General features: G+C 43.2%; 1 protein-coding gene across 1 annotated transcript in view; it reads left to right on the forward strand.

Annotated features, from left to right (window-relative positions):
- Positions 1-9,993: 9,993 nt before the first annotated feature.
- Positions 9,994-16,967, forward strand: part of LOC134206955 (tumor necrosis factor receptor superfamily member wengen) — a 92,526-nt gene continuing 85,552 nt past the window's right edge. The window contains exon 1 of the mRNA XM_062682698.1: positions 9,994-11,361. The gene's annotated coding sequence lies outside the window, so the exon portion shown is untranslated. The remainder of the gene's footprint in view (positions 11,362-16,967) is intronic.

Consider the following 16,967-nt stretch of genomic DNA (forward strand, 5'->3'; position numbering starts at 1 on the left):
TACTCATATTTACTGGTGATTTCTACTAAAGAAATATCATATAAACCCGTCGGAAACTATAATGGAGGTTTCTGCTGAAGGAATAATGATGATCCATCCAGCCGTTATCGAGTTATGCGGATACGAACACAGACCATTTCATTTTTATTATATAGAAGATTATATCGAGGTGTTATTAGCAAAGTACAGAACGATTCAAAACCGGTTATCCGACTTCGTCAGTAGATGGGAATAACCAGCGCGGGGGGGAAACATACATTTTCAGTGCAAAACGTAAACAAACGAGCATAAATTCCATACAAAAATCCAAGATGGCTGAGTTGGGGATATTGACAAGTCGGATAACCTGTATACATAAAAAAATCTTGCTGGAAACGATGGTCGGTCAACACTACACGCTAACTTTCACCTACTCAGTGACTGTGTATTGCTCTCTCTTTCTATCCCACGGAAATTTTACTCAATTTCCGTCAAAAGCAGGACAACTCAAAACTATGAGTAATCCTGGTTTTGACGGAAATTGAGTAAAATTTCCGTGGGAAGAAAAGAGATGGCAATACAATTTTACTCAGTCACTGAGTTGATGAAAGTTAGAGTGTAGTTGATACGACCAGTCGGCTAAATGAGCTACGAACGAGGGAGCGCGGTAGCGCATTGAGGCTGACGCCAGTAAGGTCTCAATTACGGTACGTCAAGGCTATGTGTATGGTATATTGTAATATTGTGAAGCGAGGGCTGGCCTTCTGAGATTCTACTCTCTTAGTAGGACCGGGTGACACCGACTCGAAACGGCGAGTGGGCTAATGGCTAGGATGTCTTCCGTCCCATAAAACCGTGGAGGGCATTGTAGCATGCTGCCCAATCCTGCCATCCAGTTTTGCCTACTGGGTGGGAGTAGACTCAGAGATGCCCTTTCCTGACATGCGCTGATCTGGCTCTGAACACGCAAGTGTCAACCCTCTCATGGCTTCCCTGCTTCTCGCAAGGCAGGCATATACAACCATGGGATCACTAAAGGCGACTACTCCAGTAGGATTCGGCGGCAGCCGCAAGGAGGACCCATATCGCAATGAGTCTTGAAAGGCAAAAATCTTTGGAGATGGAGGTGGTGGACCCCTTTGCCAGAAGGGGTCTAGCGAGGTCCCCTATTAGAGCGGGGGAGAATGGAATGACGGTTGCTGCAACTGGCAGTACCGAAGAGTTTCCAGTGGTGGTGGGGAATAGCCCTGCTTGCACGTCCATTGAGCCACTACCAGGGACACGGGTGGTGGCCGAGAAACTCGATGACATCATCGAGTTCATAAGCGGTAGCAGAACACCAACAAGGAGCTTAAACAGTTGGTGCTTCGGCAAGCTGTTCGAGTCGCAAGACAAGAACAGGACGTTTTCATCGGGCGTGTAGCGGGAGCAGAGAAGGTAGCCAAAGATACCCAGACTAAGGCCCTCTCCTCCCCTAGCGGTGTTACTGCGGCCAAAGAGGCGACCGACTCCACCCTTACGGCCAGCGAGGGCAAGAAAACGCCAAACTCGAAGCGACCCAGACGCGCTACCATAAAGGCAAAACGTCGTCTGGATGGTGCACCTGAAGGGGCCTGAAGGGCATGTCCCAAAAAGGTGAAAGACACCAAACAAGCTCAAGTTGCTGAGCCACAAGCTGGCCCCAGCCAGGGGATGGAAATCCTTGGCAGCTGGTCAGTAGAGTGCGGAAGTCGAACACCCCTCGACCTGCGAAGAAGGTGAGAGACAGAGGCGAGACCTTGCTGGTGAAAACCGAGAAGGACAAGTACGCCAATGTCCTCAAATCGCTGCGAGCAGCCGATAGCCTATCGGCCCTGGGTCAGGATGTGCGCAGCGTCAGACGTACCAAGAACGGTGTAGCTTACAAAAAGCTTGCCCAGGAGGTCTTGGGTGACGGCGCTCAGGTCAGGTCGTTGGGTGCGGAAGTGACCCTCCAGTGTAAGCAACTGGACGAGATCACGAGCGCGGAAGACGTCGTCTCTGCCGTCAAAGAGCAGTGCGGCACAGAGGTTGAACGGTCCTCTGTACGTCTAAGAGGGGGACTTGTAACGGAATGTCACCCTGGTTTAGGCCAAACGGGACGATACCAAAAAACGCAAGAATATGTATTGCCTCGACCAAGGTTGCTTCGTTACAACTATGACAACCTTTGTAGTGCGCTAGCGATTATCGCAACAAACTAACTGGAAATTACCAAAAAACTATCGCAAGTGCAACTACCCTTCGGTTGCGATCGGCTTAACACCTTCCCTGCTACATAGAAAAACGTTTCTCACTTCAGCGCCAACACACTCAAGGAGTATGATGTGAGATCGCACGGTTTTGTAGCTTGCCCGGCTATCAATCTCAGGGCGGGTATTAACGCGATCAACTCAACATCAAACAACTAATGGCGAATCAAATAAGAAAACTAGAGAATCAATCAAACTAATAATTTTGGTTTCGTATGGCAATTATCTACTTTATATATTCAAGCTTTTGAGTTAAGTACAATGTTTCGGTACCTGATACCCTACTGTGTGCGCGCACCAGAGACCATTATATAATACAAGGGATAATAATCGTAGTGCTAACCTGTTTTAGTTGTACTTTCCTTTGTCCGTTGTAGTACTACCTGCTGTGGCTTGCGGTGACTTTCGTTTGCGCGGCAGGGCTTAACGATGTGGTCCACCGGACGAGACGGTGCAATGGAGTTCGCCTGGCGACGATGGTGGACTGGTGACGTGGCGAGGTTTGGCGATGCTAGTGACTTCACCGGGAGCGATGAATGCGGCTGGACGACTTGATGGAACTTGACGGGGCAAATGTGTTCACCGGAAGTGATGAGTACGGCTTGGCGACTCTCGTATTTTGCCGGAGGTGGCAGCTGGGCGACGCGGAGAAGTTTGCGATGAAACTGAGTTCGCCGGAGGCGACGAATGTAGCTTGGTGGTGCACGTATTATGCCGGAAGCGAGGAGGCGGCTTGGCGACGTGGAGAAGTTCGCGGTGCAACTGAGTTCGCCGGGGGCGACGAATGTAGCTTGGTGACGCTCGTATTTTGCCGGAAGCGAGGAGGCGGCTTGGCGACGTGGAGTTTGACGGTGCTCGCTGGTAGTCTCGGGACCGACGGCGTACGGTTCGAAAACCGGAACGAAAATGTTGATATAGTTACTTGCGGGTCACTCGAATGCGGAGACGTTGATTCGCTTGTAAGCTCGCTTTCGGTAATGGCAGATTTCTCGGAAGTAAGTGACCTTGCCACGCCAAAGGATTACCGAGTCAGCCGGGTCAGACGAGGATTGGCGGGTGATCAGACGGATGTGTACACTTCGCTTGTACCGGGACACCAATGCGTTGCCAACTCTTCCGTCACTTTGCCCTATGCACCTGATGTTCGCGACGCCAATAAGGCGATGGCGGCCTTTCCTCCGCGTGGTTCGGCTTTCGGTACTCGCTGCCTTTTCTGTTTCCAATAAAGAAACCTTCGTTTGAAGGATAATTCTTCAAACGGTTTTCACCTATTATTACCTAGCCACAAGCCACAATTCACTTGTTTTTCTTGCCTACCTGATTTTCTAATTTGATCAGCCAACTGCTTTATAATTTTTCCACTTAGTCACTCTCTTCACTCTGAACTACCACTTTCAACGACGACCAAAGTTAAAAAGAATAGATTGATCTGTCAAACTAAGGAGGAAACCTTCCAAAACTTGAAGGGCCTCATCGGATCGTGCATCACTTGTTACTTGGTGATGAGCTGGATTACTGATAAACAAGTGTATAACAGTTTATTTACGCTGGGCGGCAGCCACTCGCGCGAGAAAGGTACTTGCCTAGCGTAGCGTTAGAAATCTAACGCAGCTAAACTGACGCGTAATGTGTCACTGTGCGCTTGTTGCTTTCGCGCGAGCACACAGGTTATTGCCAATTGCTGTTACAGACTCTTTGGTACGCAGGTAGCCAGACTACCGGTGGTAGATGCCAAAAAAAGTCACTGAGAAAGGGAAGCTGAAGATCGGCTGGTCAGTACGCCAAGTAAGCGTGCTCCAGCCACCTTCAGTGGACAGGTGCTACAGGTGCCTTGAGTCCGGGCACAAGTTTTATAACTGCAAGGGCCCAGACCGAAGCAAGATGTGCCGTCGCTGTGGCGAGGAGGGACACAAGGTGCAGGAATGCGACAAGGCACCTGTTGCAAACTGCAACTCAATTAACGGGGAATTCTTCCGATACTATAAAACTCTGTCCAACTCGCTCTCAGGATTTAGGAGATTTATAATTTTCCTGTAAATTCATTGGATAGATGATATGAATCAAATCAATGGAGATAACTGTATAGCTTAAGTCTAGATAATACAGTGTGCCGGTGTTATCGGTATGGTACATATAAGTGTTTGCAATAATTTCAGGTCAAATCTAGTTATATAGATATAAGTTTGTTCAATATTTATGTTGCATGTCACAAGCTGTGGATTGGTGTTGCTATATATGTAAGTGTATCAAATAATTTATAAATATCAATTGTGTTTTTCTGTACTCACGTTTAGTCGCCCATTAACTGTAATTGCGTATTGTTCAGCCTTGTGAATATTATTTCAGCCTATTAGTTTAAGAAATTTAGTATTTACGAAATATTACGCATCTTAGGAATAGTTTACCGCCTTGCGGGATTGTATCAATTGCAGGAATCTAGGTTATTTACCACGACGAATTCACATACACACTTAAAATAAATCGCCGACTTCGGTAAAATTTTACCGAAATCTCAACCGCTGAACTGTTCGGTAAATTATTTTACTGATTTTCGGTGATTTTGACAGTTGAGCAATGGAAAAAATTACAAAAAATCTGTAAATTAATTTACCGAACAGTTCAGCGGTTGAGATTTCAGTAAAATTTACCGAATACTGTAAAATGAGCTAAGTGTGTATGCGTAATGTGGGAATCTAAACACTAAACATTAGTTTTATGAACACATTAAACTACATCATGTTATACTTACTAGGCAATATGGAATTATAGTTTTTAACAATTTAATTAAGATTAGGATTAACATTAGATTTAATTTCAATTTCGCTTTCGCTTTAATGCACTCACGTTTTCATTCAATGCTCTTGTTGTGTACGTACCGGCGATGACAACCTTCAGGCTCTCGGCAGACAGACAGGTCGGCTGGGATGACAATGACAACGTCAACGTTCAAACAGGGGGTACTGCTGGATATTGAAGATGTGTGCCGTGCGAATGGGGTAGGCAACAGCACCTAAGTGCCTCATCTGCGCCAGTAAGAAGCAGGCCCGGAACCATGCTATGGGTGGGCCTGCGTGTCCCTTCGGAGATGCCAATAGGAAAAAGCCGTGCAAGTAATACAGCTGAACCTGAACCACAGTGCAACTGCTGTAGCAGTCGGTCTCGGAGTCGAGGACCGATGTCGCCCTCTTGTCCGACCCGTACAACGTCCCTGCCGACAATGGCTACTGGGTGGCGGACGGGTCTAGGTTTGCGGCAATCTGCACAACGGGAAGGTACCCGGTTCAAGAGGTTGTAAACTGTACAAGATCAATGGTGTGTTCTATTGTAGCTGCTGTGACCCATCGGCGTACAGACCAATTTGCCTGATCGACACGACGGGTAATCTGCTCGAGAGGATCAACAGGCTCATCCCGTACGCAGAGAGTACGGATGGCCTGTCTAGCAACCAGTTTGGTTTTCGGAAGGGTAAGTCCACGGTGGACGCTATCAACTCAGTGCAAAATACTGCAGAGGTAGCGATCCAACGAGGAAAAGTAGAGGAATGCGAATGGACGTGTAGAGCGCATTCAATAGCGCAAGCTGGGATGCCATCGCGCTCTCGTTACACCGGCTTAGCCTGCCGGTGGGATTGTACTGGATCTTGGAAAGCTACTTCCAGAACCGTGTGTTGCTATACGAGACCGATGCCGGTCAGAAAAGTGTTCCCATTACCGCATGAGTCCGGTACTATGGAACCTGATGTATGACGGGGTTCTGAAGCTAAAGTTCCCTCCTGGTGTGAAGATCGTCGGCATTGCTGACGATGTAACCCTAGAGGTCTACGGGGAGTCAATCCCCGAAGTAGAGCTAACCGCAGAACACGCGATCAGCACTGTGGTGGACTGGATGAGTGCAAGAGGCCTTGAGCTCGCTCAACATAAGACGGAGGTGGTTATCGTCAGCAACCGTAAGTCGGCACAACATGCAGTTATACACGTGGGAGACGTCGCGATCACTTCAAAGCGGAGTCTGAAGATTCTTGGGGTCATCATAGACGACAAGCTTACCTTCGGTAGCCATGTCGAATATGCGTGCAAGAAGGCTTCGACTGCTGTGGTGGCATTATCGAGGATGATGTCCAACAGCTCCAAGGTGTGCGCCAGTAGACGTAGGCTACTGGCAGGCGTTGCCGCATCTATCCTTAGGTACGGCGGCCCGTCCTGGGCAAAAGCACTGGGGTAACCAGTTACCTGCAGAAACTGGAGAGCACCTACCGCTTGATGTGTCTCAGAGTGATATCGGCCTACCGCACGGTATCGCACGACGCATCCTGCGTGATAGCGAGTATGATGCCAGTCGGGCTGGTCATCCGGGAAGACGATGAGTGTTTTGAGCTACATGGCACCAGAGGAGCCCGCGAGCGTACCAGGGTGACTTCGGTTGCCAGATGGCAGCGCGAGTGGGATAACTCCTCGAAAGGTAGGTGGACCCACCGGCTGATTCCTAACATATCAAGCTGGGTGGGGAGACCCCATGGGGAGGTTCACTTCCATCTGACACAATTCCTGTCAGGCCATGGCTGTTTCCGACAGTACCACCACAGGTTTGGGCACGCGGAGGTCCCCGTCTGCCCTGACTGCCCAGGTGTTGACGAAACTGCAGAGCACATACTGTTCGTATGTCCTCGCTTCGACGTCGAAAGAAGAGCAATGCTAGACGTTTGCGGCCGGGACACAACTCCGGATAACCTTATCCAGAGGATGTGTCAAGCGGTGGAGAAGTGGAACGCAGTCTCGACTGCAACCACTCAGATTGCCTGCAGCTTGCAGATAATCTGGCGCGCCGAGCAGCAATCGACAAGCAGTACTAACTTGTGATTGGTTAGTTAAAGTGAAAAGTGCCGAACGCGGAGAAGTGTGTGAATGGTCTGCCCATGCAGAGGTAATGGCGAGACAAGACAAAGTACATGCTTGTGGGCGGAACCGAGCGCGACAGGGCCCGCCTGGGAAGCAGTGTTACGAAAGATGGGGACACCTTCGAGTTGAAGAATTCGTCTATCTTGGATCCTTGCTAACGGCTGATAACAATGTTAGTCGTGAAATTCGAAGGCGCATCATCTGTTGAAGAAACTGCGGTCACAAAAGATGCGCCATCGCACCTAATGTGTCATGTACAAGACGCTTATAGGACTGGGTGTCATCCACGGACATGAAACATGGACAATGCTCGAGGAGGACTTGCAAGCACCGAGGATGGAGAGATGCGGCCTCGAGCCGTGTATTGTGGCGTCAAATTGTTGATTCAGTGTTATCTGTTTAGATGTAAACTAAATAAATGAAATGAAGTGTGAAAAAATATGTACCAACTAAAAAAAAAGATTCTCTTTAAAATGGATAAGAAAAGTCAAGGAGTTTTTTCAACTTCTTGAACTAAATTCAAGATTTCTAAACATTTAAACAACTATTAGTGAATATAAAAAAAATTAAAGTGATTAAATAGAAACATCAGTTGAATAAAGTTGAAAAAAACCCAAACCGAAACGTCGGAACAAGATGAGCCTGAATACGAGAAACGTGGATTCGTATTTGCTGCCAATCGAACCATATAAAAAATTTGAAGGTTGTATTAGACACGACCGCAAATAAAACGTAGATTTACGTACAGTGTGATAGTGAATGCGAAATGTGATCAACAATTTGTCCATGTTAAGCCGGATGGCTAATACCGAAATGTAGGTAATTTTTTTATAAATAGTAAAATTTCAACACCTCCTGGCGATATTTTTTTCAATAGTTTAGTATTTTTAATCCTTTGTTTTTAACAGCTAGGCAAAATCTTATGGATATCGTCTAAAAATTCATACAAAAATCTCTGAAATCGTTTGGAAAACGGCTGAGTTATTAGCCCCGACGAACCATCCTGTCTCACCTCAGTGAATAATTCAAATTTGCTGCCGGCGATCACTACCGCCACCCCCGTAATGGCGTAGGTACTAAGTTTTCGTAGCTCAGCCACCAACCTTCGAAGGTTGGCGGGAGCGATAGCCCGCAAAAGTGAATGATCGTTGAAAAGTGGTAGACAATGAAAGACCGCCGGTGACACGTCGGTTTGTCGATGTTATTAGCCCATACTTCCTGGCCATTTTTCGTGACGATCTTAAAATTTGAATCTGCAGAATTACTCCCCTATTTACCCGAGCGTAAAGGGTGTACGGAATCAAATTGAACTACTCGCCAAAAATTAGTCTATCAACCGATTGTTATGAAATTTTCAGGGACTGAAATACAATATGCAAGCTTTGACTACGTATAACATTTTCACTGTAATTCTTAAATTCATCCAAATGCTGAAGATTTTTCTTAAATGAGCTCATATGATTCTGTACATGTCCCTAACTAACATTTTTCATCCTGAAATCTATCTCAACAAAAAAAATGAACTAACTTTATTGTCTCAGTCGATTATTTAACTTAATTAAAGTCAACTTTCCCAAAGAAACCATATTTTTTGACGCCTCTAACTATTACAAAAATCAAACACTAAAAATCAAAAAAGTGCTTCAGTGTGAACCGGCCTGATCAATGAGAATGATGCTCTCCCAAATTCTGACAAATATCAGTCCAAAATTAGATTTCAGCGCTTCTCCTATTTTTTTTTTATTTTGGTTTTGCCTTTCTCGTACAACAAAGTTGTCCCGAAAGGCTATCATTTCACTCCAAAATCGAACTTTTTATAGAACTCTCGGAGACCCATGATGTTATATACCAATCGACTCAGCTCGTCGAACTGAACAAATGTCTGTCTGTCCGTGTGTATGTGTGTGTGTGCACACGAAAACCGAAAAACATTAGCCAATTTTTCATATAGTAATTCTTAACCGATTTTCTCGCAACAAGTTGCATTCGACAGGGGACAAAGCCTTGTTGATCACTATTGAATTTGATAACGATCGACCATTGCGTTTAAAAGTTATTAAGAAAATGGAATCGAACTATATAAGCGCCATAGAAGGTTGGTGTCTTGGCTAAATGCGAGAAAGGCAGTATCACCACTCGGTGAATTAAGTTGGGTTTTTTACTATAGAAGCGACAAAACAGAAAGTTTTTTGGAAAGTTTACTTGTATTAGTCGGATAATCGAAAATGTTGACGTTGGAGTTAGAAACCAATACGAAATGTTGACGTGAAAGGCTAAATCAACATTTTGTGTTCCGTAATGATCAATTTCGGAGGCTTCCGAAGCTCGTGTTTTCATTCCAGACCAGTATCTTTCGATCAGCCGCAATTCTGGTGATTTTGGGGTCAGAGGCACATAATTGGATTACTTACATATTTTTATGAGATGTGGAATATGGAGGTGAATGCGCAAGATTTATTTGCACACGTCCTATTCCTTCGGCTGTATTTTCGAAACTACTGGAAATTTCGTAATGAAATTCACGCAGTGTGAATAACACATGCTGAAGCCGTCTTCCACGAAATTTCGTTAAAATTAGCCCAGGAGGCAAAATGTTATCAACTTTTGAAAGTGTTGCAATTTGATTCCGTACACCCTTTAATCCCCTACATCGTAAAACATATAAGGCTGTTCCTTATTAGTTTTCCATCTACATTCATGAATGGAATGGAAAAGTTACCGGTACGGGTTTCCCAAAAGCACATGGGATGGGACAAACTTTGAATTTCAAAGCTCACCTTAGCTTTTGCTCCTTCGAACTGGTGTTTATCCAACGGCGGACGCTTCCATTCTCTTCAGTACCGATTGAGCAGTCGGCAGCTGAGCATCGCGCGGCCCAAAACTGTCCTCTCGTTTTCCTTGCTTTCGCATATGCACACAGCATACTGCGATCAGTCGCTTCTCTGACCGCACGATTCAAGTTGTTTGACTTGTTTCTCTTCCACGGCGGAGTGCATTCTAAATACGAATTCATGTTGTTTCAATTTGCTTTGACCTCGTCACATTCGTGTGTCGTGAACGTCGCCAGTTAGTTTGTGTTGTTGTGTGGCCGAGGATGAACGAATTTATTGTCTTCGCGGTGCATTTGCCAGCTAGCGAACCCATCAAACAGAACGGGATTTATTTATAGTTTTTTGATTTGCATGGCTTGCTGTGTAATCGATATCAGTGCGGGGTACAAAAATCGATCAAAGTGTGCCTTGACAAAGGTGTGTCAAAAGAGGTTGTGTGCTGCAGGACCGGATTACGTCAAGTGGGTGGGAGTGCCTCCCGGGGCCTAGCCTATTTAGTTCGAGCTCGTTGATTGATGATTGCGGCGTGAAAGTCGGTGACGGAAGCAAGTGTCGCACTGCGGTGAATTTGAAATTCTGGAAATGTGTGAAATATTTCCCGCGGTGGATGTTTATCGGTTTTGCCAACGATACGAATTCTTCCTGCGGTAAATAGTGTCTCGATGGATGCAATCTGTTTGAAATAAATTTGATGCAATTCAGCAGTCTTCCGAAATAACCAAAACCAAGAAGACTACGTCGCGTTAAAAGTTGGTTTCCAAAGATAGTTTCTCTGACTTCGTTACGTGTGATTGAAGAGAAGTCGCGGACGGGAAGAGACAGAGAGAAGAGCTGCTAAACTATTCACGAAACGGCTAAAGGAAAAGTAGGCATCCGGTCACGAAGGTTGAAGAACCCAACCAAAATAACCTGGGCCGAGTGTGAGTGAAGCGCGGAGGAAGATTTACACACATGTGCGTACGCCCACTACGACGATTGGAAGTTTGGGACGTTGAAGTCGTGTTGTTTACGAACAAGTCTGGAGAAAACGCAAGTGAAGAATAATAGCCTTAAAAAAAACTAACGTCGTTTGTTTAGATTGAATCTCTGGTGTGTAGTGTCGCCGTACGGTTGAAATGCGCGCGTAAAGAACCAGCGAAGACGTTGAACTTCCGATCAGAAGGCGACGAGTGCGTGACACTGACAACAATCAAAGTTGCCGCGCATTTTGTTTTGATTTAACCGTCCAGTTTCAGTCGAATATGGCCGCAGTTGGAGTGGCCGCCGCCACTAGTGTTGATAGAAGTGACTTCCTTTGTGCCAGAAACTGAGTCAAGCATAAAAAAGGCCAACTGAGGAAACCCGGCTTTCTATTACCTTCGGGAACATCTTAGCAAACAAATCTGGGTGAGTAAACGCAAAACCGGAGGTTCGTAGGGTTTGTTTGTTTTTCTCCGTAGCAGAAGCAGTTCCCGCTGGATGATTTGCGCTTACGGAATCGCTGGCAAGGAAAACGGCAAAGTTAATTATCATTTCATCGCCAGCTCCATTCGTTTCGGCAAATGTATACAAACAGTGCCATTTATTTTCGGCGTCGTCTGGTACTGCTGCTTTCATCGTCGTCTCGGGATCTGCTTTCTCAAGATAACGCACGCATAACGTTGTCGAAGGAAGGGTCTGGAGATTGTTATTGGCGAATTCGGTTGGAGTGGTTTGAGAGATCGTTTTAACAAGGGAAACATGAGTTCAAAACTTTTGTTCCTCATATAATCTGTTTCGTGAGGCCTGTGCTTATCTGTAAATTCTTTAATTTCAGGATGATATCTTGTAATACGGAAATGTTGAATATCATATTTGGTCATCATGAATTATGACTTGCTTATGGTGTGGTCTGGTTCGACAGTAGTCTCTGCTGAACTTGTTTTTAAATCTAAAAGAACTTGAAAGCAAAGCGACATTATGTCGCTTCTAGAAGACGTGCAACTCAAGTGCCAAATTGGATTCTAAATAGACCTGACACGATGGGTGAAATGCTAGCACAATCGCAATATGCCGCCTATAAACAATACTCCGCACAGTACCATAGACAAAGTATGTGGTATTGTGGCAAATCCGGACATGTTCAGGTCAGTCATGTAGAGATGCCTGGACGAGCGGGAATCCCCGGATATATGAAAAAGACAGCGTTTGTCCTGGTGTCGAAACCTGGTGGGTCGTCGAGAGACACCGTTCAGACCAATCTGTCTAATTCACAGGGAAGACAGGAGGGATGCCGAGCAAGAAAATTTGTTTTCAGACGCCTAGACGCCTTTCAATCGGTGATAACTCTTGTCGTGTGCAATGCCTTCAATAACCTTCCTATTGAGCGGGGATCGCAAACTCACTGCTTCGCTTGGCAGTACCAGTAGAGTTGTACAAGACTCTGGAAAGCTACTTTCTGTATTGAGTGCAGATCACTGCAGCTCGTTCGATCAACCTCTTCGAGAAATTGTTTGGCAGTAAGAAGCAGCAGCTGGCGCATCACAAAACAAAGATGATAGTCATCAACAGCCGGAAATCGGCGCAAAAGGCGACGATTGGCGACGGTTGCTGCAATATCACCATCAGGAGAACTTAAAACATTGGGGAAGATGCTAGACAATAAGCGTTGAGATTCAGTAACCTTGTAGACTACACCCCAGCAGCACAATTCGGACCGGTTTGGATGCTACAAGTCAAATGGAATGTAATCAGTTGTAACTTTGGTAACAGAAACCTCTATACCACATGTCAACATTAGTCAGATCAAGCATCAAGCCGCTGATATGACCCAATGTTGCTGGACAAGAAGCATCGTGCTCTCCAAAGCTGATTACGTGTAAAGGGCTATTTGATTGGGATCCTGAACTTCCTGAATTGACGAAGGGAGCAGTATCCGGAGGAATCCATGAAACTCCGCGGCCATCTTGGTCGAAGTCCGTACTGTACGACAGAGCATGATTTACCGCCCACGGTTGCTCCTCTGCTATTGCCAGGTCAGCAGAAATTACACAGAGAACCAATAGATAATGTTTGGGACTAACATTATCTTCAATGTCAATAACCTTGCTGGCTCCTTGGAAGTTCGTCCCGTTGTCCGCGAAGAACTCCAGTGGAATTCCCTGCCTACACACGAACCGCCGGATCACCATCAGACTTGACTGCGTCGAAAGGCTATGTACTTCCACGAGGTGGACCGCTTGAACTGCCATGCAGATGAACAGCGCCACCCACCGTTTCTTGCTCCGACGGAGGACCGGCACCGTAACAGGTCCAAGGTAGTCTATGCCGACTGCACTAAATGGCTGCAGGTGTGGGGTTATACAATGTACCGGTAGTGGAGCCATCTGCGGAACATGTGGTTGACACTTATAAACCTTGCACCGGACACATTCTGCAACCATCTTCCGGATCACTACACGAAGCTTCGGACAGTGTTGAGAAACTCACTCATATGAGTAAAAATTCCTCACTCATTGCTCATTTTTTCCGTGAGTACTCACGCGTGAGTTACTCACGACCTGTGAGTACTCACCAGTGAGCAAACGTGGTTTTGCTCACTCACGAGTGAGGAATTTTTGATCATATGATTAATCCAATAAGATTAGTTTTTGTTTCTTCCACAATGTAGATGTCAAGTTTTGGCCAACTCTGGTAGTTGTCAAGAAGTACGTGAAAAATTGTGGAATGAATTTATGAAAAAAAAACTAAAGAATTTGTCAAAATATACGAATAACAAATTGCTAATATATTGGGAATTACTAGGGGAACTGTACCGGTTTTGGCCATGTTCCTAATTTGGCCAATTTTGCAAATAACTCCGAAAATAAAGCAATTTGCGAGGGTTTTATTAGTTCCATCAAAAGATATATCCCTCACGGTTCAATGCTGCTTTCAACTAATCGATTATTTTGGACAAATATGTATTTTCCAAGGTTGGCCAAATTAGGCACTAAGTTGGCCAAAACCGGTGCACTTCCCCTATCAACATGTTAACTAATTGCATAATAATAAATTTCGAAAGTATGTAGTGCAGGATTGTTTCGACTGCGCGGATTTTGCGCATATGGCGTGCTTGTTTGTGCATGTGTTCGTGTATGCGTAGGTTTGAGTTTGCGTGTGTTTGTGTGTGCGCGTGTGTGTTTATGTGTTCGCGTGTCTGGGTATGTTTGTGTGTGCGTGCATGTGTGTTTGCGCGCGTGTGTATTTGTATGTGCCGCGTGTGTTTGTTTGTGCGCGTATGTGTTTATGCACGTGTGCTTGAATGTTTATTATATTGCTTAAACTCTATGCAAGTTTGTCATGATCTAGACAAATTACATAATTTATTGTTGCAGGGGAAAAGATGGCTTAGGCCAAGATTTTTTTATGTACAGGTTATCCGACTTCGTCAGTAGATGGGAATAACCAGCACGGGGGGGAAACATACATTTTCAGTGCAAAACGTAAACAAACGAGCATAAATTCCATACAAAAATCCAAGATGGCTGAGTTGGGGATATTGACAAGTCGGATAACCTGTATACAGTCACTCTCAAAATTGAGCGTACACAAGGATTAGATGAATATATTCGAAAATTCCCAAAGGAAACTTAATTGTTAGCTCGGTTGTTTTTAATGCATTTCAATATTCATCCCTTCCTTTAATGTATGCGTACATAAAATAGATGAATTTTTCTCTAAAGTTCATTTATTTGAAAATAATTTCAAAATACGCCTATTAGATGTGACAAAATTGAGCGTACAGTAATTTTTTTTTTATAAAATTTCTTATTATAAACACGATTAATGTATTTTAATATTGTTTTTTCATGATTATATTTATAATAATAAACATCCGCTACTTAAACATTCAATGTTTTGAAATTAAACCATGTTTTGGTCAAAATGGCGAACAAGTGAGAGGTAAGAACATTGCTATTTAACAATTCAATGCTGCTGGGCAAAATAGATGCTTTAATTTGTATGTTTCACCGGCATCGTATCTTATATATGATAGAAAATCGAAATCGAGCAAGACATACGTTTATTTTGGGAAAATTCAGTCGGTAAATGATGAAAACAGATGTAAACATACAGAGAAAACGACAAATGTTAGGAATGACATATTTCAAATTTAGTATGTCTTTAACTTAAATTTGTTTTAAAGCTCGATTATTGTCTCAGGTCTATCATTAAGAGTAGTATTATTGAATCCAATCATTCACAGTCGAATTCTAAAAGTACAAGGTGCATGTTAAGGTACCGAACATAAAATCAGCTTTTCAACCCCGTAGAGCACTTCTGATTGAATATTGAAAATATAGCTTAAAATCGTTATTTCATAATTAATTTTGGATTAAACTCCACGATCTGTTACCATAAGGGATACAATTGGATGATTTCCATGTGGCGAGTAAAAATAAACTTTTTTAAGAGTTCGGCAGCTTATTTAATGATATCTTGGTGAATTTAAATGATTCAACCAAATTTGTCCCTACGGTTCCTGAGTCTTCAAATATAAAATGACATCTTATAATGTATCCGTGTGCTGCTCTTTTATTAATATTATTATTAATGAGTGTCCTGAGCTTATAAGCTACCTATACATCGACTTTTAAATAAAGTTATACTGAATTTAAAATATGCCATTCCAACATTTGTCGTTTTCTCTGTATGTTTACATCTGTTTTCATCATTTACCGACTGATTTTGCTTAAATTTATCATATGTCTCGCTCGATTTCGATTATCTATCATATATAAGACCCGATACCGGTGAAATCCGTATCTTAAAGCATCTATTTTTCCTAGCAGCATTGAATTGTTAAATAGCATTGTTTATACATCTTAATTGTTCGCCATTTTGACCAAAATATGGTTTAATTCAAAAACATTGAATGTTTAAGTAGCAGATATTTATTATTATAAATATAATCATGAAAAAATAACATTAAATGACATTAATCGCTTTTATAATAAGAAATTTTATAGAAAAACATTTGCTGTACGCTCAATTTTGGCACATCTAATAGGCGTATTTTGAGATTATTTTCAAATAAATGAACTTTAGAGAAAAAATTTCATCCATTTTATGTGCGCATACATTGAAGGAAGGGATGAATATTAAAATGCATTAAAAACAACCGAGCCAACAATTAAAATTCCTTTGAAATTTTCGAATATATTCATCTAATCCTTGCTGTACGCTCAATTTTGAGAGTGACTGTAAATAAAAAAATCTTGGCTTAGGCATTACATTTTAACTAAAAAATTTAATAACAATAATATAAAGAACATGCAAAACAGTCACCATATCTTCAAAGCGAAGGGTTGTCATACTAATAGCGATTTGTTCAGATTCATTCCACTTTATTTTGGTTGACAAATACCTAGTTGACAACTGTTAAATTTGTGTAATTTTTCAATTAATGCACCCCTTGACTATCGCTTTTGGGCCTTTTGAGATGCAAGATGCTGTCCGTTGCGTAATGTGGAGAGATTCACGAAGTGACCTATATTGTTAATCTACTATACATATCTGATGGTATTAAAATCGGTTTGTATATAACGCACTTCAAGTGAAAATAGTCACAATGTGAGTGATAAAAAATGAGATCTCACGTGTATTTGACAGTAATTGAGGTCTGGGTGGTGCGGATGTAAGTTCAGGCCGCGTAAATAACGAGGATCTGGTTTTGGCCGGCGTGAAAAATATTTCAAGGTCCCCGTAACAATCCTGAATGAATACATAAAAAATATTATACAGGGTTACCGCTCCATGAATTCATAAAATGATGCGAATGTTATTGATATAGGAGCATGGTATTAAGAATGATACGATTACTAAATAAAGGCATTTATTTGTTGTTTACAACAATTTTATTCATTAAATAAGGTGGTTTGAAGTATTATTTTTATTTATTATACTTTCTTTTAGCCATATTTTTAAACCCTTATATGTATCGTAAAAATAATAAATTAACGATTTTCTACTATTCGAAAAATACTGTAGAA

Source organism: Armigeres subalbatus, chromosome 1 (genome assembly GCF_024139115.2).
Source record: "Armigeres subalbatus isolate Guangzhou_Male chromosome 1, GZ_Asu_2, whole genome shotgun sequence".
NCBI classification, from domain to species: Eukaryota; Metazoa; Arthropoda; class Insecta; order Diptera; family Culicidae; genus Armigeres; species Armigeres subalbatus.